Genomic DNA, 21646 nt, shown 5'->3' on the forward strand with positions numbered 1-21646 from the left:
CAGCTGGCCTGTCCTGAGTCAGCAGTGGTGAGGCAGCAAGCAGTCAGCTCTGGGGTCACACTTGGGCAAGCTGGTCCCTGCCCAGGGTTCACAATACCATTAATGTGTGAGGGGTCACGGTCATTGTCCCTGGACGACAAGGAGAAGGTTTGCATAAGCAAACTCCCTGGTGGGGAATGTGTTTTTCTTTTTTAATGTTTACTTATTTTTTAAAGAGAGAGAGAAAGAGAGAGACAGAGAGTGAGTGGGGGAGGGGCAGAGAGAGAGAGAGAGAAGGAGACACAGAATCTGAAGCAGGCTCCAGACTCCGAGCTGTCAGCAAAGAGCCTGATGTGGGGCTCGAACTCACGAACTGTGAGATCCTGACCCAAGCCAAAATCAAATGTTCAACCGACTGAGCCACCCAGGCGCCCCTGGAATGCATTTTGAAAGCATTGCTGGCAGCATTTTTGCACTGAAGCTCCACTGAGGGTCTGAATTTTCCTCTTAAAAGTAACTCCTGGGCTAGGAGGCCTGTTCTGTTTTGTGCTCTGACTCTTGCCCTGCTGATGTCACCAGGCTTAGCCACATCTCTGATGCGCTCCGGCCAGCCGACACCGAAGTCAAATGCTACCCACTTCATGCAATAAATACAATGCAGCCCCAAGGGAGTTTATTTATGCCACAGCCAGATGTTCAGGCCTCAGTACCTCTTCCTGAATCAGAAAAGTAGTGTTTTCCTATTTGTCTCTCTTCAACTAATCTGACATTCTTCAGGCACTAGGTGTAACTGCTGAGTCGTAATGCTTCCTTTCAAACTTTAATCAGGTACAGGAGGCAGATGTGCTGGTCTCCCGTGAGTTTCTCGTCATTTATAAGTGCCAGTTTGTAGTTTTAATATCATCTCAAATGTCAGGGTTCTGGCATGATTCTAATTTTAGTCCCTTTCTATCTTTCCTCCATTGTTTATGGAAATGGCATAAACACCCCCTGCTTGGCAAGGACGTGCTAAGCATTTGGTCACATGTGTCTTCATCTGCCTTCTTGAAGACTTTTGCTTTTTTTTTTTATTTTTATTTTTTAATTTTTAATCTCAAGGGAGATTACCTTCTCGACAAGAGATGTTTCGTTGGTTCCTGCGAGCAGATGTTGGGAGAGCAGGATACACTCTATTGTACAAGTTTTCATGCTTTGGATTCCTCGGCACCGTGGGGCCGTGAATGTTATTAAGCTGTAATTAACGAGCTGGTGCGCTTATTGGATGTGGTAGTTGGCTTGTCATTTGACTTCATCAAGTAGTGCTTTCTTTCCTCTTGTGGCTCCAGTCCAGGATGGTCTGGTGGTTCTGTGGTGTCCTCCTGTCATTGCCCTTTTATCCTTACCTTTCGGGTTTTGTCTTCCCTCTCGTGACCTCCTGGGTGCAAGACGGGCAGGACGGAGGCTTCAGCACCAGTTCCACATTCATGCCTCGGCCTGGAGGGAGAGGAAGAGTCAGCAGGCTGCCTCCTTCAGGGGCTCTATCTGTTCTTATGTGGGAGAGGATGGCGTCTCCACGGGTTCCTGCCTCCCTCACCTGGGGCCAGAACCATCTCGTGACTCTGTTCCCCACCCCTGCACCCCTGCTCATGCATGGGAGCTGTGAGACTATTTCCGGCAGCACTGAGTGCTGCCCTGAACAAAACCGGGATTCTTCAGGAAGCAATCGGAGGGATATGGCTATACCATCTGCCTAAGATCTCCGTCTTAACTTAATCCTCTTCTGAGCCTCATGATCAATCTTCCTTTCATCTGGCCCTGCCTTTGGGTAGTCTTGGTGTTCCAGTTTCTGATATACGCTTCCCTGGACTCTCAGTGTTTTTCTCATTAACCTTATGCCATTTGTCACTCAGATTCCTTAACAGGCGGAACACGGTGCAAGAACGTCACGTATCTAGACTCCATCTTCAAGGCTATGGGCGCACTGCCCTGCCTATATCCACAGTTCTTCATTCTGGGAACAAGATACAGCCCAGGCTTGTCTCGTGTCCATGACACGAGCCTCCTCATTTTCCAGTCCATGTTTCCATATTGAGCCCCAGCATCTAAATTTTTATGGGATTTATCCCGTTAGAAAATCAGCACTTGTATCACTCGTCCTGAAGTTGGCTGTGTTCTTCGGACCATTGGAAAGCTATATATCCCATGACCTATAAATACCTCTTAGAAAGTCTCAAAAGCTTAAAGCAGTGGTCCCCCCTTGGGGCCACAGAAGGCGGAACTCATGCCAGGTGTTTCCTGTATTATGTGCGTAAACGCTGAGTACACTCAGACCACATGCCTTAATGTATTTGAATCGTCGGGAGGACCTGGGAGAGGGCTCAGATTGAGGATTTGCCCTGTAGTCAAGCTGCTATTCTGGTGTGACCTTGGTCAGGGAGGGCTGATGCAATGATCTGGACAGGAAATCCGAATTGGTAAATTTCTTTCCAAGTACGACAACTGCGGGGTAGAAACTTTGGATTCTAGAGGTAGAAGGGCATCGGGACACCACTGGTTAAATGCCTGTGTTTCACAGATGAGGACACTTAGCCTCAGGGAGAACAAATAGAAGTCAGAAGTTGTACTGGTAATCAGACAGGTCTACACTTGGATTGCAAGTGTTTTCAAGCCTGGTCGTAGGACTGTGTCCGACATTGTTTTTTAGGTGAAAGGTTTTGTCCTTCTGCCCTGTTCCCTTCCCTTAGTGATGCCAGAACAACCAGAAAGTCTGAGTAGCTGAAGAAGCAGATACCTCCGAGGCAGCCAGCCACCTGGTACCAGTAGGTAGAATTAAAACAGTTGTGAAGGCATTGAAGGATCTCAACCCAATCTTACCTATTCTATCCTGTTGAGGGCCTTAGCCTCTCCTCCTTCTGCACTTGAAGAGTATTTTGTTGCTGTGTGTTATATCGTTGCAATTGCTTTATATAATTAACTTGGAAGGGGGGAGAAAAAAAGATGTTGGATTTCAAAAGAAAGTCAGAAGTGTGTTTAGTTCACCTTAGTGACTTCCTTTATTTAGTGCAAAATCTTCCATATACAGAGAGATCAATCACATCACAGGTTTTCTTAATTGCACTTGACTCTTGAGTGCAATTAAAAGCATCGGTGCTGGCCCGTTTCATGCTTATATTCTAAGACTTCATTAGCAGTTGCTGTGGATGGAGTCCTATGCTTCAGAAAGTGCTTTTAAAAGCTAGAGACCTGGATCTCACTTCCCTTTCCTACACCCTGCAGATTCTGGATTAATTGGTCTCAGGTGTGTGCTGGGCATTGGAATTATTAGAAGATAATGAAGCAAATAGTAACAACAACAAGACAAACTCCCCAGGTGATGCTCAAATGCAGTCAGGGAAGAGATATGAATTCTCATGCATTTATCAAAACATTACTTAGATTTAGGGAATCGATTCCATGAATCAATTTTCATGACCTTTAATATGTATTTTATTTATTTGTTTATTTAAAAATTTTTAATGTTTATTTTATTTTTTTGAGAGAGACAGAACACAAGTGGGGGAGGGAAAGAGAGGGAGGGAGACACAGAATCCGAGGCAGGCTCCAGGCTCTGAGCTGCCAGCACAGAGCCCGATGCGGGGTTCGAACCCATGAACCACGAGATCATGACCTGAGCCAAAGTCGGACACTTAACCGACTGAGCCACCCAGGCTCAGTATTTAATTTTCTTATGTGAAATGCTGTGTATAGACGATTTAGTCTGATTCTTCTGAATACAGACTTAGGTGATCCACAATAAATGTAGATAACGTGCTCAGTGTTATGTCTTCTACAATCATGGTTTGTTATTGCTGCTTTTTAGGGCAAATGAATCAGACTTTACAGAGGGAAAGCTGGACTGAGCTTAAGTAGAAAAGGTGGTCAGATTTCATGTGTCATTAAATTATTCAAATCATTATTTAACAAAAATAATTAGTTCTTGGCAGATCATGATGGTTTCCCCTCAATATTCATTCCCCCTTCTTCTTTAATCATAGAACTTCCACTTGCTAGCTGGGAACATAATTTCCCAGGACAAAAATGAAATTCCCTAATCTCTTTCACAGCTGGTATGGCCATATAATTAAATTCTAGCCAAAGTAATATGAGCAGAGTGGTATAGGCATCTTCCAGTAAGGATCCCTAAAGGGAGGGAGAATACACTTCTGCCCTTTCCTCTTCTACTTCCTTCTGGACACATTGCGAGAGCTGAGGCAGCCATCTTGATCAACAGGGTCTTTGCCATGTGGTGAGAATGGCGGAGATCCTACTGGTTGTGGAGCTCTCATACTTTGTCTACCTGAGAGAGAATAAATCATTTTTTGCTTCAGCCACTGTTATTTTGTGTTTTCTGTCCCATTGAGCTCAAATCAAAGTCGGTGCCCATTTGGAATTATAGTTGGATGTGTCACTATTGATTAGGAGAGAAGCATCCTGAACAGAGGGTCTAAGTCTATAAATGTATTCTGAAAATATTAGGGCCCTAAGGAAGCCATTTTTGTGCTGTTGGTGCTTTTTTTTTTGGAGTAAGGAGCCTTCATTCTCCAGTCTGTTTTCATTATATTTTGGCTTCTCTACTTGTCTTAATATTTCCTCTTTCCATTTTGATGAGTTCTGATCAAAGTCGGCCAAAACAAAAGGCAGAAGAGGTGATAAAGCCTGGTGTCTCAAGAAGGTGAAATTTTGCTTCTCATAGGCCTCAGATACCACATCCTCAAGGCCCACACCTGTCATATGGGTTCTAAGCACAGTGTGTCAAGAACAAAATGACCAATCAAATGCACTAGTACTGAAGATTAACAGAAATTATTTTTCAAATTAGGTCCAGCACATGCGTCCTAAATGGGAATAAACACAGAGTTTTGGGTTTGTGATATCAGTGATTGCATTTGATAAATTAGAATGATTGGGTATTGAAACCAAAAGCACACACATAGGGACCAATATAAAACTCAGCTGAAGGGTATTGAAATTACCTAGACAACTATGTCACTGGATTAGTCAAATAAGAGTACATCACTGGGTCAGAATCAGTCACTCATTGTCAGTGCACAGAAATCAGACGTCTGGGCATGGAGACACAAACAGTGAGAGACAAGCTGTTCACTGTTCACTCCCACGGGCCACCACAGGACTTGGCACATGTCATATGCTCAGTTTGTATAGAAACACTAGATGAATTAATGTATTAGAGAAAATGTCCATCTCAGAATTTAGAAAAAGGTTGAAATCCACAGAGTGTTAAACATGAGCAAAAAATGCATTAAGGGTTAAGAGGAACAAGTTGTAAAAGCAATGGAAAGATCTCACAGTTTGGAGAGAGGAAGTTTAAGACAGGATAATGGTTTCAAAGCATCTGTTGACATGAAGACCTGAACAAAATGGTTTGAATTAAGATGCATTGCAGACTTCCTGATTTACACAGAGTAAATAAGGTACATGGGAAGACTGAATATGATGGAAGAAAAAAAATCAGAAAAAGATTTCACTATGGATTGATTGAAATTTAAAGAGATTAATCAAATTATTTCAACAACAAATGATTCACAATATTTTGATTGACTCAAGCCTGTGGCTGAGGTAAACAGTTTATCATAGAGAATAGTTACAAGACAGCAGAAACTATTTCACTGAATTCGCTAGGTATGTCTAGCTCAAGTTTTACAAATAACTGGGAAACTGCAAAATTCTTCTAATTTTTAGGTACTGAAAGTCAGAGTAATGATTAATTAGATTGGGAATTTGTCTCTATAGTAAAAGATGATCTTGACAATAGAGGGAAATAATGGAGTTTCTATTCTAAGAAACATTCTCCCCCAAGCAATCTTGCCTTTACTGGGACTAGGTAAGCAAATTTTGAAGGTATTCCCTTTGGATTGCCAAAGAATAGTGAACTCGTGAAAATGAAGAAATCTCAGGTTTAAACTCTGAGATAAGGAGGAGATAAGGGTAATAGGCTTGATGAAATCCAAACCCATCCACTGGACCTTCAGTTTTATTTTACTGAGGAGAAGGGGAATATTTTCTTGACTGTGTCTACCCAGGCACAGAGAATGAAATTCATTGAGTCAATTACTTAAGTCATGTATTTTTGCAAGCCTGTTTGGGGGCCACAATTGAGGCAGACTGCCATTCAGATCCCCTGTACACTTTTCCTTTTAAAATTTTATTTCCCTGTATAACTGAAGACTCTATATAACGACAACAAACTGATTTGTTTTCAAAAGGGGCAAAATCAATGATCATGTTCTGCAGAAATAGATGTGAACTGATGAGTATGTGCTTAAGCTTCTCCACCTGAACTTGAGTAGATGACAGCACTTAACTCTTCTCTCTCCTTTTAAAATCCACACAACAGAAGGCTTTCTCAGGTCTAAGCAAAGTCATGGACACTACCCTCTTCCCCTTTTTATAAAACTCAAATGATATGGATCTTTCTCAACTCATCATTATACATTCCCTGAATTGTCAGGCTGTATGCAGAAACTTTCCAAATAATTAGTAGAATTTTCAGATATGTTCTGGGCAATTATTTACACGCTTTACATATTAATATAGTTTTAGAATGAAGTGGGCAACTTTCTTCACAGTCCACTTTACTGAAACAGGAAAGGTGAAAATATACCATCAAACTTGACTAAGGATATAGAGATTTAGAATTCATGGTAGACCATCAGTAGCCTTAAATATGGTTTAGGCACGGGGTGCCTGGGTGGCTCAATTGGTTAAGCATCTGACCTCAACTCACGGCATGATCTCATGGTTAGTGGGTTCGAGTCCCGCATCAGGTTCTGCGCTGACAGCTCAGAGCCTAGAGCCTGCTTCAGGCTCTGTGTCTCCCTCTCTCTCTGTCCCTCCCCTGCTCATGCTGTCTCTCTCTCTCTGAAAAATAAAGAAACATTAAAAAAAAAAGTGGTTTAGGTACATTTAGACAATAATTGTGGGAACTTGAATGTTGACATTGTTATGGCAATAGAATCATTCATAACCGGAAGTCAGTTAGAGATGATCTCTTTCAAGCTTTCCATCTATTTTTGGATTAAAGTAATATATATTATTATATCACCTTATAAAACATTTGAGAAGCACAGAAAACACCAGAAAGAAAGAAGAAAACACCACAGAAATCTCACCTCCCTGAGATGTGACAAATATTTTCCACATTTTTTTCCTGTATCTCTCCCTTTCTCCCCTACTCCCTCCACATTTCCAGATCACAACCCGGAAAGTTACTACACTACCATTGGCAGTGACGTGTTTTATCACATCTCTACCAATGTTATGGTATCATATTTGCAAGTTTAATTGGTCCAAGTAGTATTTCATCGTTGAGCAAACATTTCTTTAATTACTGGCCATGATGCATTTCTTTCCCCTCCAAATGTTTAGCCATTGCAACCTTCTCTTCCGTGAACTTTTGGTTCTGTCTGTTCTCCAGGTGCCTATCAGGATCTTAGTACTTTTGTAACTAAATTTGTAATTTGTCATATATGTTGCATGTACTCTGCGAAAATTGAAAACATTTTAGTTGGTAGTGTATTTTATTGTATTAGTAATTATGTCATCTTTCATTCTTTGCCTGTATACAATGCTTCTTAGCAATCCTCAATTTGTATTCTTTCAAATTTTTGTATCCTTAATAATTATTTTGTTAAATTCCAAGCTTAAGGTTTTAATTGAAATTATGTTTAACCTATATGTCAAGTTGCAAGACATTAACACATCCAGCAACATGGACACTTCTGATGACTTATTCAGATTTTCTTTTACATTGTTTAAAACATATGGCAGGGAAAGAGATATTTTCTCAATGAAGCACCTTGGAAAAAAGTCAACAGTTTAAAAATAAACACTCTTGTAAAATTTACAAATTTTAATGCAAGGTTATTATTGGTATATTGAAAACACTATTGATTTTGTGTATTTATCTTATGCGTATCCGCTTGGCTGAACATTATGAATTAGGAGAGTTTTTTCAGCTTATTTATGTAGATTTTATAGATATACAGCCACATTAGTCTCTAATAATGACACTATTCTCTCTTCCTAATTATTGTCTTCTGTTTTTAGATTTGTAGTAGCATCCAGAACAATGCTAAAAAAGAATGATGATTACAGCCTTCCTTTAATGAGGTTGACTCTCATTGACTTAATACTGGCAATGGCTTTTGGTATGAAATTGTTACTGTGTCTCATGTTTTTAATTCCTAGACTTTTTAAAGCTTATAAAACGAAGAATAATGATTAAACTTTATTAAATATTTTTTAACCCCACATTGAGGCAACTACAAGGTTTCCCTTATTTGAGTTAATAACATTTCAATTCTAAAACCTTTATTAAAGCATCCAGGCATTTGTACTTAATTTTAGTGGATTATAAATTTGCTAGTATTTCAGTTAGGACTTCTTTATATACCTACATAAATATATGAGCTTGATTTCTCATAAATTTATTTTACAATGTATTTCTCTCTTTTTTTAGTCTGTTATTAAATATTGGTACAGTTTTTTAATATTCAAGAATTTTTTTGTATTATATGAACAAATTAATTTATAATATAGTTTTATAATCAAATAATCTGGCTTCTATAATTTCTGCTTTTATAACTATGGAATTTAGATTTTTTGGCTAAGTTTAATATCAGTCTGCCAAATTTCTATTGATGATTTTTTTTTTTTTTTGTAGAATGCAGCTTGATTTAGACTGATTTTTTTGATTGCATTATTCTAATTATCTATGTCTTTTGATCTACCTGATTGGTATATTAAAATATTCTCTCTCTCGAGGAGTCTGGGTGGTTCAGTCGGTTAAGCATCCACTTTGGCTCAGGTCATGATCTCGAGGTTTGTGGGTTCAAGCCCCCCGTCGGGCTCTGTGCTGACCGCTCAGAGCCTGGAGCCTGCTTTGGATTCTGTGTCTCCCTCTCTCTCTGCCCCTCCTCTGCTTGTGCTCTCTCTCTCTGTCTCAAAAATAAACAAACATTAAAAAAAAAAGGTTCTGTCTCTGTATATGTGTATATATGATCACTTAAAAATATAAAATATAGCGGGGGAGCCACGTGGAGCTCTTGGGCTTGGAAGCTGTCGCCAAGGCCCTGTTCCTGTCGCTGAACACGCAGGAAGTGGCCAAGTTTCAGAAGGAGGTGGTGCAGGCTTGCAGGGGTGCAATCCAGTGACAGGAGAAAGCAAAACTTACTCCTGGAGTAATCTATGTGGGCCACTTACCTCCAGCACTTTATGAAACCCAGATCCCAGCGTATTTCTCCCAGTTTGGTACTGTTACAAGATTCAGACCGTCCAGAAGCAAACGGACTGGAAATAGTAAAGCTATGCCTTTGTGGAGTTTGCATCTCAAAATGCTGCCAAGATAGTTGCTGAAACAATGAACAACTACCTTTTTGGTGAAAGGCTCTTAAGGTGTCATCTTATACCACCTGAAAAAGTGCATGAAGAACTTTTCAGACGGTGGCATATTCCATTTAAAAAGCCATCCTATCCAACACTGAAGTGGTATAATCAGAATCGGACGCTTCTTCAAAAGCTACAGACAGAGGAGCGACTTAAGAAGAAAGAAAAATTACTCAGGAAAAGAATTGCTGAAAAAGGAATTGATTATGATTTTCCTCCACTAATTTTACGTAAAAAGAAAAAGAAAAAAGAAATGCTTCAGACACTGGTCTTCAGAAATCTACAAAAAGCCAGGTCAGGTCTTACCAAAGGAGAAGAAGAAAAAGAATTCATTCACTCCTAGCAGTCCTGAGCAGACTGTGGCTAGCCAGGGCCCCACACCAGTTTGCACACCAACAGTTTTGGAGAAACGAAAATCTGAAGTGGCTAAAATGAATGTTGATGACAAAGATAACGAAACAGTTTTCAAATAGCCTGTACCTGGTGTAAAAGAGGAAACACAAGTGACTCGAACACCTACACGCTCAAGGAAAAAAAAGACGAAGAAAAGGCAGTCAGTGATTCTAAATGTATGATATTTCTTCTGAAAAATGTGATTTTATTGTGAGGCCTAATTCTTTGTATTGAACTACAAGCGATGGAATGCAACCATTGACAAGTTCTTGGAGGAAAAACTGGCGGTTCGCATCAGTAAGGAAAGCAGTCGGTAACTGGCTTGCCTGTCCTTGCTGGCGTAGACCAGCGTGCAACATCTGGGCTCACCCTCCCTGTTTGTCCTGGTCTCTAGCTTCCTTTGCAGATTTCATAGCTGTCTTTAGTTACTCTTCCTGGATAGAAAAGTCACCATTTACTGCAGCTTTTGTTGTTACCGTCGAATAAAGAAAAGAAACTCTTGCTTGACTATCTACCTGGTTCTCTGTTAGACTGTGCATGGCCAACCCGTAAGGGCGCTTGAACATCATGTGGTGGAAACTGGAAGTTAAATTACACGGAGAGTCAGAAGACCCTTCAAGCATATGTACGTGGTCACTTTTACCAAGTTAAGTTTTTGGCGGGCTAGCAAGTTTCAATGACTGTCATTTTGTGTTCGTTTCATCGATGTGGAATTGAATTTCAAGAATCAGTGACCAGGAAACAAACTTTTTCTACATTTCATTTGTCAAATACATATATTTTGTAAAATTATATATACATATAATTTTATAGGGTTACGTATAATAGAGTTATCTATAATATGCCATATATTTATGATATATGGAGTGCGTATCTGTTGACTTTTTGTCTTAATTATAGATAAAACTTATACAAACAATACAGCAATACAGCATGATGATTCTCTTTTTGCTTTTCATACATTTAATACTGAGTATTTTTTTGGAATTAATTTCATCTCCTAAGCTTTCCTTTTGTTGCTGTTCATCTCATATCTTGTATATCTCTTTGGTTATTTATTTTTGCCTTTTTTCCCCATCATTTAGTTTTAGACCCAAAAGAAAAGCAAAAAAAAAATAATAATAATAAAATTTAAAAAAATAAATAAAAAGTTAAATCCGTAAATCTTTGAGCTTCAATATAAATTTTAAGTTACTAGTACACTGATAGGGTTAATAACGCTTTGTTTTCTGCTTCTCCTTTTTATATCCTTGCCTATCTCATAGAACTATTGAAATGTTAACTGAATTAGTGGCATGGTTCCTGGCACATCATAAGCTGTCAGTAGACGTATAGAGAGGACAACACGTGACAGTGGGTCCACATTATCTCTGAAGTCCACCTCTCTGAGTTAAAATACCAGCTCTTAACACTGTCTTTGAATGAATTACTATATTTTTCTAATCTTCAATTTCATTCCCTAAAAAAAAAAAAAAAAAAAAAAAAAAAGGGAAAATAAAACAAGTACTTTATACAATAGTTTAAGGAATAATGAGGGGGAAAAAAGCAAGTATGTATAGCACCTGGCATAGAGTGAATTAAATAAATATTAACTATTTTTATTCTTTGCAGATTCTTGAATTTTCCTTTTTTGTTATGTAATGATTTGGAAAACAGGTGTGCATCCTGTTTGTAATGTCAGTAATGATTATCTTTTAAGTTTTTCAAAAAGACCATCTAATCTAAATTTTTTTAATTGTCGATGAACAGCAACATAATCACTTCTTTTTTTCTTTTTTTTAAAGTTTATTTGAAAGAGACAGAGACAGCACTAGTTGGGGAGGGGCAGAGAGAGGCAGAGAGAGAATCCCAAGCAGGCTCTGTGCTGCCAGTACAGAGCCTGATGCAGGGTTCAAACCCATGAAGCCGAGTGATCATGACCTGAGTGGGAATCAAGAGTTGGACGCTCAACAGACTGAGCCACCCAGGTGCCCCAACATAATCACTTCTTACTGTGACCTATGTAAAGCTAAACTTAGAACATCCTTTCAGCAGACTTTTACATCTTTTACCATGTTGTTAATAAATCTGAAATTAGTTGGTTCATATTATTAATAGTAAGTGAGCAGGATTTTTTTTTTTTTTTTTACATTTTGCCTTATTTTGCAGAAGATAATTTAACAATGTTGTATTAATCTGATCTCATTTACTACTCAGTTTTTTTGGTGTTCAGTCTCAGATTTTTCTTTATGTTGTCCTGAATATTTTTTGGCCCTTTCATTTTGATTACATTCTTGGTCATCTGAAATACATGTTTTTTAGGCAATCTACATGAAAACTATTTTTTCACTTTCCTAGCAGGTCTGAAAAAAATCTTTTCTTCCACTTGTAAATAAATGAGCTAGTTTGATGTAGGAAATTCTTTGATTTCTTGTCCAATTCTACAGACCCAACTCCATTTTCTTCTGGAATCTAGTCTGATGGAGGAGACATATGTGGCTGATATGACATCTCTTCTTTTGTTGAAAGCCAGAAATTTTGCTCTTGATCTTTGAAATTTTATGTCTTTGTCAAGTTTTATATTTTCTTCCTGGGATGACATGAATCCTTTCGATCTACGAGAGGGGAGTTTATGTTTTACAGCTCAGGGAATTTCTTTTTAATTTCTAAAAAAATACATATTTTAGTTTCTTTGCCTCCCTTTGCTACTTTTCCTTCCACTGTATCATTTTATCTTTTTCTTTGCATGCTGAGGTAACTTTAGTTTTCCATTAAGTAGGAGCTACATATACACAGATTCTTCTCTTTAAAGATGCCCGCCTTTGGAGTTTAATTCTGCTTTTGTGGTTTTAGGGAGGGTCTAGAACTTCTCTTATCTCAGATTTAATCTCAGCCTTTGTCTTCATGTCATATCTAGGTCTCTTTGTAGGGCAGCCTACTCTATATGATTATTTTTTTCAATGGAGTCTATGATTTCTTGCCTATATCTGAATTTTCTAAAAATTCTTCCTTTTTAAAAATTATATTAGAGATACAGAGACAGAGAGAGAGCAAGCAGGGGCAGAGGGGCAGAGAGTGAGAGAGAGTGAGAGAGAGATTGAGAGATAATCTTAAGCACGCTCCACTTCTGGTGCAAAACCCGATGCGAGGCTTGATCGCATGACTGTGAGATCATAACCTGAGCAAAAATCAAGAGTTGGATGCTTTACTAAGAATCAGATGGCTAACCTACTGAGCCACTCAAGAACGCCCTAAAAATTCTTCCTTTAATTTAAGCAAATAGTTTTCAGAGATGTGATTCCCTGAAGTCTTTAAGATAATTGATACTCCCTTTATTATGCCACAGAAAAATCACTCATTAGGAAAATGAGGACTTAGTCCGTCCTCGTCTAGATTTAGGAGGCATTGGTCTAGTTTTAGTGTTTGCCAACAGATGGAATACAAAGTCTCCCTTTGACTGTGCTCAGTGTCCATTTAGGTGCTTTGTTGAAAACCTGTCTCACACCAAAACCATCATCTGGTATCTTGAAAGCAGAAATTATCCAGTTACATTCTCCTAGACTTGGATGGGCTCCTCTCCTACCCTGCAGTTTAAGTACTTTGTCTGCAAGATCAAGAAACGCTACTCCCAGATCACCTGTGGCGGTGCACGGATCTTTTCTCATAGGAAACATTTGTGTGAAAAACTAGAACTTCTGTTGGACGCCAGACCTTCTCCTGTCTCTGCCTTTATGTGCACATGCCAAAATATAATAAAGCTGAGAGGTTGAATATAGAAATAGAAAATGACCAGGTGATATAAGGAGATCTATAGCAACCAGCCCAGGAAACCAGCACATTATCTAGAGTATCCAGCCCAGGAAGCCAGCATCCTCTCTGTAAGTCACACCTAACAGAAGTTTCTAGCAACTATACAATAAGCCTTAGAGCAATTGGCCCCAAATGGCCAGGACTTAATAACTGACAGCTTCCCTAACTTTTTACCAAATGAGCCCACTAACCAATCACATAGGTCACCCTGGTTCTAGCTGGCCCGCCTCCAGTTTCCCCAGGCCAGCAGCCTCCAGTCGCGGCACGCCTGGAGCCTTCCCCTTTTCCTCTATGAAGCTCTCCCATCCTGTGCTTGCCTTTGAGTCTCTGCCAGACCCAAATTGTGGCGGCTCCCTCTCTTGCTACTGAAGGCTCTGCATAAGTAGCCTTTCCTGTTCTATCTGATGGTCTTCCTTTGTTTCCCAAAATGATGCCGTCTTCTTGGTCATTAGGTTTTTGAACTTCTAGGTCTTTTAGAGTGTCTGTGAAGTGAGTATGCCAATACGTGTGTGTGTGTGTGGGGGGGGGGGGGGGGGGGGGGTGGTGGGAATATAGTAGTATGATGGTAGCCACACGGGGGTTGGGCATAAATTTTGCAACTCATGAAAATAGGTTGCGCGCATGGTAGGGTGAGGCAAGGTGGGCGGGAATGGATGCACTTTTTTTTTATTAACTTTTTTTTTTTTTTTTGGCAGATCCTCAAACTCTAAGTTGGCGACAGGCAGTGGGATAACGGGTAGAGGTCTGGGATTTTCCTACCACTGTCTAAGCAGGACATATTGCTCTATTTTAGGGAACAACACCCATGTAGGCCAGCAGCTTTGTTGAGTAGTTCTTCCCAAATCCACCATGATTTGTTATTAGCCTTAATTTCCTGGAAGTATGGCATGTTAAAAATTTCCCCGTGTCTTTGTAGGTTTTTCAGTGAGGGAAATTTGGAGAAGACCAGGAATTGCTACACAAGTGCCACCTTAACCTGGAAATCAAGTTCAGTCTACCCATTTTAGAGATGTAGAAACTGGGGTTTATCTCGTGATTTGTTGTCTGCTATATCCTCTGCTCTAAGTTTTCACTTATTTTTCCATAGCTCATCAGAGTCCTTAGCCAACTCTTTGGAATGAATTTAGAAAAAGTCACTCCTCCACATAAATAGCTCTATAATCTTGGACTAGTTACTTAATCTTCTTAAGCCTCAATTTTGATAATAGGATTGTCAAGGCATTGAATATGTCAGAAACCATTTTAGGTCCTTCTAAAGGCATCGTTATGTAGTGTTGTTAATCTTCTCAAAAAGCCTTATGAGGGAGAAACTGTTAGCATCTGTAATTTACAGATGAAGAAACTTAGGTTCAGAAAGCTTCTATTTGCTGAAGATCATATATCTAGTGAATGGTAGGGCCAGGAAGTCTTAACCATGACTCACTCTTTAAACCACAACACAATTTCTAAATCTACAGTTTCTTCTGATGCTAAAACATGGCTACATTTATATTTAAATAGTGCTATGGAGGGGCGCCTGGGTGGCTCAGTTGGTTAAGCGTCCGACTTCAGCTCAGGTCACGATCTCGCAGTCTGTGAGTTCAAGCCCTGCGTCGGGCTCTGGGCTGATGGCTCAGAGCCTGGAGCCTGCTTCGGATTCTGTGTCTCCCTCTCTCTCTGCCCCTCCCCCGTTCATGCTCTGTCTCTCTCTGTCTCAAAAATAAATAAAACGTTAAAAAAAAAATTAAATAGTGCTATGGAATGAGGCCAGATAGGTACAAATAAAAGGGGCCACAATATACTGGACTTCCCAGAATTGAGGGTATTCAAGATTTCAGTAATCCCGTAGGGCCAAGTGTCCATGATGGGGGGATGTAGGGCAGCAGTGTGGTCCCAAGGGACCATTTAGGGACACAGTTTTGAATGGTGACACGACCTTGGGATATATTTTGTCCTGCAATTTCCTTAAGAATATTTCATTCCAAAACAACTCTATGGTTTGAGACGTTTCCAACCACTCTGGGGAAGAATCTGGTAAGTCTGGGAACTTGAGATTTCATCAAATCCAACATAGACAATCTAGGGGCAACATAGGTTTAGGAAGCAATTTTTACTTTCCATAGAAAGCCCCGGAATCTTGCAACTTTCTGGAGTTTTGGAATGTAGTGAAGAGAGCCTTCTGGGACCATCTGTGTAGTGTTTAGAGGCCATAGTAAAGTGGCATAAATTGAAACAATTCCGCAGTGGGCTTTATTATTCCTTTACAGTCCAGCATTTGATTTTCCTGGCTGTGCTTAGGAAACTCCCATCTTCTGAGTGTTTGTAGAGGAGAGTCAGTCTCCTGCTGCAGGAGGAAAAATGCCAGACACACACTTCCTTGTTCCCTTTTGCAGCTAAGAGGATTGACTCATGACTTCATTGTGGAGAGTTAGGACCATAGAGACTCCACTTTTGTGTGTTGTGATGGGGGCAAGATCAGGTATCCAAGAGGTGGCAGGTTGCACGTTCACATCACCGGCAGGAGCCGCTTCTGGTGACTGAGTTGTGTGTCCATTGGGAACTGATTAGTGATCAGTCACCTAAAAGACCCACCACCAAGTGCTGCCCATCAGACAGAGCCTACACCACACATGTGGTCTAGCTTGATTCATTCTTTCAGGGCATCACTTTCAGTTCATGACTGTAATCCTTTGTCTGGAGCCCTTTCTATTGTCCCCTATTTTATAGCTACCCCTAGAACTTCTTCTCTTGGTTCTTGTTTTCAGCAGTGAAGGTAGGCATCTGAGTATATAGGAATTGTCCAGCCAATCACTTTCCTTAGATTTCCTTCAGATACTTATCATTTCAGACCTTTCATTCATTGTTTACTTTCCAAGCCCAGATCTCCTAAACACGGGTCTTTTTTGTCCATCTTGCAGGATACAGGCTGATATGGAGGAGGTTTACTTAAAATTCTGTTCGAATTTCAGAACTAGAAAACTTCAGTGACAGCACGGACCTGTTACCTCCATGGCTGGGTTTCCTGATCTCAACAATGCCTTCCGAGTGTGGCCATGAGGACTAGGCATAGTCCTCCACAAGAAATGCTCTGCCCAGTGTGGGACACACAAGGTTTTCTAGAATGCTTGCTCTTAGAACACAGAACGTGGGAGGTGCAAGCGTTATTCTCAGCTTGGAAGAGTCCCATTTACACTTCCCTCGCTGATTATCAGGCAGAGATCAGCTTCTACGTGGGCATGTCCTTCATTCATTCTGCTTACTTTTTGGAATGTGGAGACGCAGGGTTTTGAATCTGTTCCTCTCCCCACCAGCCTGTTTTAAGGCAGAAGCACTCTAGCTGAGCATTGTGGTCCATTCTTGTTGGTGTCCAACTATAAATGACAGTTCTAAAGTGCACCTAAGCCAGTACACTCAGGAGATAACGAACATACATAATGTTTAAATGGGAATAGATACACGCAAGTGAAAGTGGCAGGGCTTTGTGTAAGCTGATGTCCACACCAAGAAGAAGGGTCCTGGGACAGCAGGCTTGGAGGCACTGGAAATGCCTGTTTTCTACCCACATTCCTCTCTTGCTGGGAGATCAACTATCCTGTGTCAGGGCAAAGCCCCCACTCGGATCTAGTTACTTTGCTCTGATTCCTCCACCTTCTCTCCCTCCTCTTCTACGGCGTGTTGTATGTTTCTCCAAACTTCCCTAACGCGGGCAGAGAGAACATTTTGGAGCCTAGAGCCTCTGGGAGTCATTTTAAGGAATAGGAGTCTGCACCCTGTTGTCCCCACCTCCCACCTTGTAAACTGAACGTGAGGGCCCAGGGGGGTCAGGGGGCTGGAAGGAGACGGCAAGCATTTCTTGAGGTACCCGGGGCCAGCACTGGGCTAGGCATTCTACTCATATTCTCTGACTTAAGCATCACTATAATCCAATGAGAAAAGTATCATATCACTATTTTAGAGACAAGGCAACTGAAGCTCAGAGAGACTACGTAACTTGCTTAATGTTAAATAGCTAACGAATGAAATAGTGGGATTTGAACTCAAATCAGTCTGATTCCGGCTCATTTCATCACCCCCTGTTCCATCTCTTGCAGTTTTAACTCTATTTAAGAGTCTCTATAAACAGCCTCGAAGTCTCTACTTGTCCCCAGTTTAACAGGAAGAGGGATGGGAAGAGATTAAAATATCCCGGGCTAGGAAGGTTCTAGAATACAAATGGCTGCCCATCACTTTTTGTCAAGAGTGGGTGTTCAAGTCTTCCCCTGGGTGGTTGTGTTCACTACAGAAGTCTGGAAGGCCTTTTCTCCTTTGTCCAAGGTGGTGGAGGTTTTCCAGGGTTTTCCATTGTAGGAGCGAAATGATGAGATTAAGCTATTATCAGGTGAAGCCACCTGCAGTCCCAATTTCAAAATATATTTTTGCCTTCAAATGACTTCTCTGGAGGAAAAGGGGCTATAAATCCCCTAAATAAATAATAATAAATGTTCTGGTCTGTGTATGTATCACAGGGAGATTACTTTGGCATGCTGGCACTTAGCAAATGAGAAATGTCAAAACAAATAAACTGCTTAATCCATATTGGATCATGACAAATTGATTTGGAAATCCTGTTTTCTCCTATCAGGTGCTGCTTCAGAGATGGATTGTTTCACATTTTTTATACTGGCTTTGGGGCCTTTGACTCATGTTATTGAGAATAGAAAGGCAATTTAGCAGTTCTAGGAGATACCTGACAAAATGCTTTAAAAAAAGTTTTTATCATCCTTTTCCTGAATTGATATTTTATGTCACCTCTGTACAGAGTCATGGTTACATCAACTTTTTATGCTGGGAAAAATACTCTATTTAAGTATCTATAGCCATTTCCGTCATCTTCCATTTTTTATTAATTCATTCTGAATATCTATAAAGAAAGTTATCTGCTTTCAAATTATGCAGAATCCTAATGACTTTGGTAGCTATCACCATTCAATTACTGCTAAAGAGGTTCTTAATAAATTATTGTATTTAAAACAAACTGGTAAGAAGCCATTTCTTTTCTTATCAAATTAAGACTCACAAGTTATACTTATGGCCATACTTTTACTTATTTCCTTACATTATTCTTCCTCAGCCACTTTCTTAGAAGCTTAATAGAATTAATAGATAAAACATACTGCTTTTGTGTCATCAAATCCCCACCTGAAACTCACACCAACACTCAAAAATGGATGCTATTATCCCCTGCATATTGGAGAAGAGGAAGCTGATACACAGATTCAATAACTTGCCTAAAGGTCCTAGGTGACAAGTGACAGCTCCTGGATTTGAATGTAGGCACTTGTGCCGTTTTCCCTTAATAAGTGAAGGAAAGAAGTTCTAAATTGTCTCTTCAGGGGACAAAAACATTTTAGGCGGTCGTATTTCTTTTTACTTTATTTGCCAACTTAACATAAACTCAGAGCTTTACAAATACAGTAAAACCTTGGACTGAGAGTAACTTCTGCAAGTGTTCCACAAGACAAGCAAACATTTCTAACAAATTTTAATGATTAACGAGCGATGTCTTACAGTACAGGTAGTACATGACACCGAACGTCACATGGTCACAGCTGAGCTAATGGTTCTTGAAATTCGCTTTTATATACAAGTGCTTTGGATTACGAGCATGTTTCTGGAATGAATTATGCTCACAAACCAAGGTTTTACTGTACTTGGAATCCCTATTTCTCAGGCATATACTGTTATTTCTTAGCAATGTTGTTATTGCAAGGGCCCCAAGGTGGGAGGGGGGTCACTACAAAGCCACATGATTTTGTAGGCAGTGTCAGTCCATGGGATGAGACATTGCAGACCAAGGAGTTCGGGATCTACTCCAGTCCTCCTTCTCAATCGGTTATGAAACACCATCAATCACATCAGCTTGTTCCACATTCACTCTGACTTGTGCTAAGGCTCAGCTCAGTCTGCTGTGTTGCTATGGCAACAGTCCCAGGATGGGTACACAGAGTGACACCCCCACACCAACATCACGTGGGAAGACAGGACCACCAACGACAATGTGAAGGGTCATAAGAAGAATGCTCCATGCCAGAGGTTGTAAACAGGTGACTGCAGGCCAAGTATGGCACATAGATGTCTTGAGTTTGGCCAGTTAAGTATGTTGCTTTTTTTTTTTTTTTAATGTTTATTGATTTTTGAGAGAGACAGAGACAGAATGCGAGTGGGTTAGGGGTGGAGAGAGAGGGAGACACAGAATCGGAAGCAGGCTCCAGGATCTGAGCTGTCAGCACAGAGCCCGACACGGGGCTCGAACTCATGAGCCGTAAGATCATGACCTGAGCTGAAGTCAGACACTCAACCAACTGAGCCACCCAGGCACCCCTGAGTATTTTACTTTTAAAAAATTAGTGGCCAGTGTTTAACAACTGGAAGGTTTTGCATACATACAGATCTCCTTTTCCCCATGAAACATCAGAAGACCTGGCAAGCCTGGGTTCTCATCCACAAATGCCAGCTGATCTGGAGGCAACTGCCCTGGCCCTGTTTGGATGAACTGTTCATTTCCCAACTCACCACAGCCCCGCCATGCGCCATTTTCTTATTAACTCATTCATTTTGTGCATTAAGGGGCCAATCATTGGCTTTCAAGTTTGTGACCCCTGCCTATGCAATTTTTTTTATTTTCTGTTCTTGTGATGAATAAATCCCCCTGATGAAATTCAATTGTCTTATGGTTAGGTTTTATACCAAAAACATTGTGGAAAAAGACATGGGCTTTGCAGTCAGGCGGATCTGGGCTTGAATTTGGACCCTGGACGTGACTGGTCTTATTACCTTGAACAAGTTCCTTGCTCTCTTTGACCATCAGCTTCTTCCTATGTCAAATGGGAAATTTGCCACCTGACAGAGAACCTTGGGTACGTACTTGGCTTTGATAAACGTCCGTTCCCTCTGCCTTTGCTACTACACGTGGTGTTACAGAATCTGGGGGAGCAAAGATAAATAAGACTAGAAACTTTTCCACAATTTCACAGCCTGGTGAGGGGGCCTGTGATCTGTGTTGTTAACTTTGATCGCTTGCTTAGCAGTGGCTTCTCCACTATGAAGTTACCATTTTCCCTTTTGTGATTAGTATAAGATTTGTTGGAAAGTGTTTGGGGATGTTATAAACATCTTATTTCTCACCAACCTTCACTCAGTCATTTTAGGATCCAGAAATAATTTTTACCTGAAGAGATTCTTATTACGATGGTGGTTAGGACAACATGTGAGCAAGGTGCTGGGACTTAGGGAGCACCATCAGCGTTTTCCCAGACAGGGTGTGGTCAGGCCTTTTCTGTTCCTACTGCATCGCAGAGTACTTTTGTTACTGCTTCTGCAGTGAAGACAATCCAGCCCATCCATCTCGGCTTCACTTACTCATTTGATGACTTGGGTGTAGGTCAAAAAGAGGTCCAGTTCCCTCACTGTGATGGGGTGGGAAGAGGAATCCTGGGTGTTTTCATTTCCTTTCATTTTGGATGTGATAGATTGACTCCCACCAAGAAGACAGAGGCAAGGAGGCCTCATAAACGCTGCAGAGATGCATGGGGCATGTCACAGCAGCACCCCTACAATGCTCTTTTTAAAACCTTTTCACATTAAATTTCCTATCAGTCTTGAGCATTAAGTCCTGTGTATTTCTCAATTTTGTAAGGGCCCTAAATAAGTCACTTTTACAAATTCCAAACATTATGGGGAACATTTTATGTCAATAATTTAATTATTCACTTGCTTTCCTATGAAATATAGAAAACTCAGTTATGCATGCGAACTAGTAGAAAAATAAATGCAGCAGAGTACAGAAACATTGGATTATTTTTATTTGCTTTCTGCCATTCTCTAGGTAGAGAATGCTCACAGACCTATGTTCCTGTTATAAAAATGATATAATTTTGTCTACAGAGAAAAGAATATAAATATTTCCATGGTTTATCTTGCCTTCAGATCTGAATTGTTATTTCCTTCCTAATTCTTTTTTTTTTTTTTACAACATATTCTTTTTTTACAACATGTAACTCTGTCCTACTTTTAATTATATGGGATATATAATTTTACCTTGCAT

At 40.3% G+C, this 21646-nt stretch overlaps 1 pseudogene; it reads left to right on the top strand.

Annotated features, from left to right (window-relative positions):
* The first annotated feature begins 8086 nt into the window (after window positions 1-8086).
* On the top strand, window positions 8087-10004 carry LOC125934043 (MKI67 FHA domain-interacting nucleolar phosphoprotein-like; annotated as a pseudogene).
* Window positions 10005-21646: the final 11642 nt, after the last annotated feature.

Source organism: Panthera uncia (genome assembly GCF_023721935.1).
Source record: "Panthera uncia isolate 11264 chromosome A1 unlocalized genomic scaffold, Puncia_PCG_1.0 HiC_scaffold_16, whole genome shotgun sequence".
NCBI classification, from domain to species: Eukaryota; Metazoa; Chordata; class Mammalia; order Carnivora; family Felidae; genus Panthera; species Panthera uncia.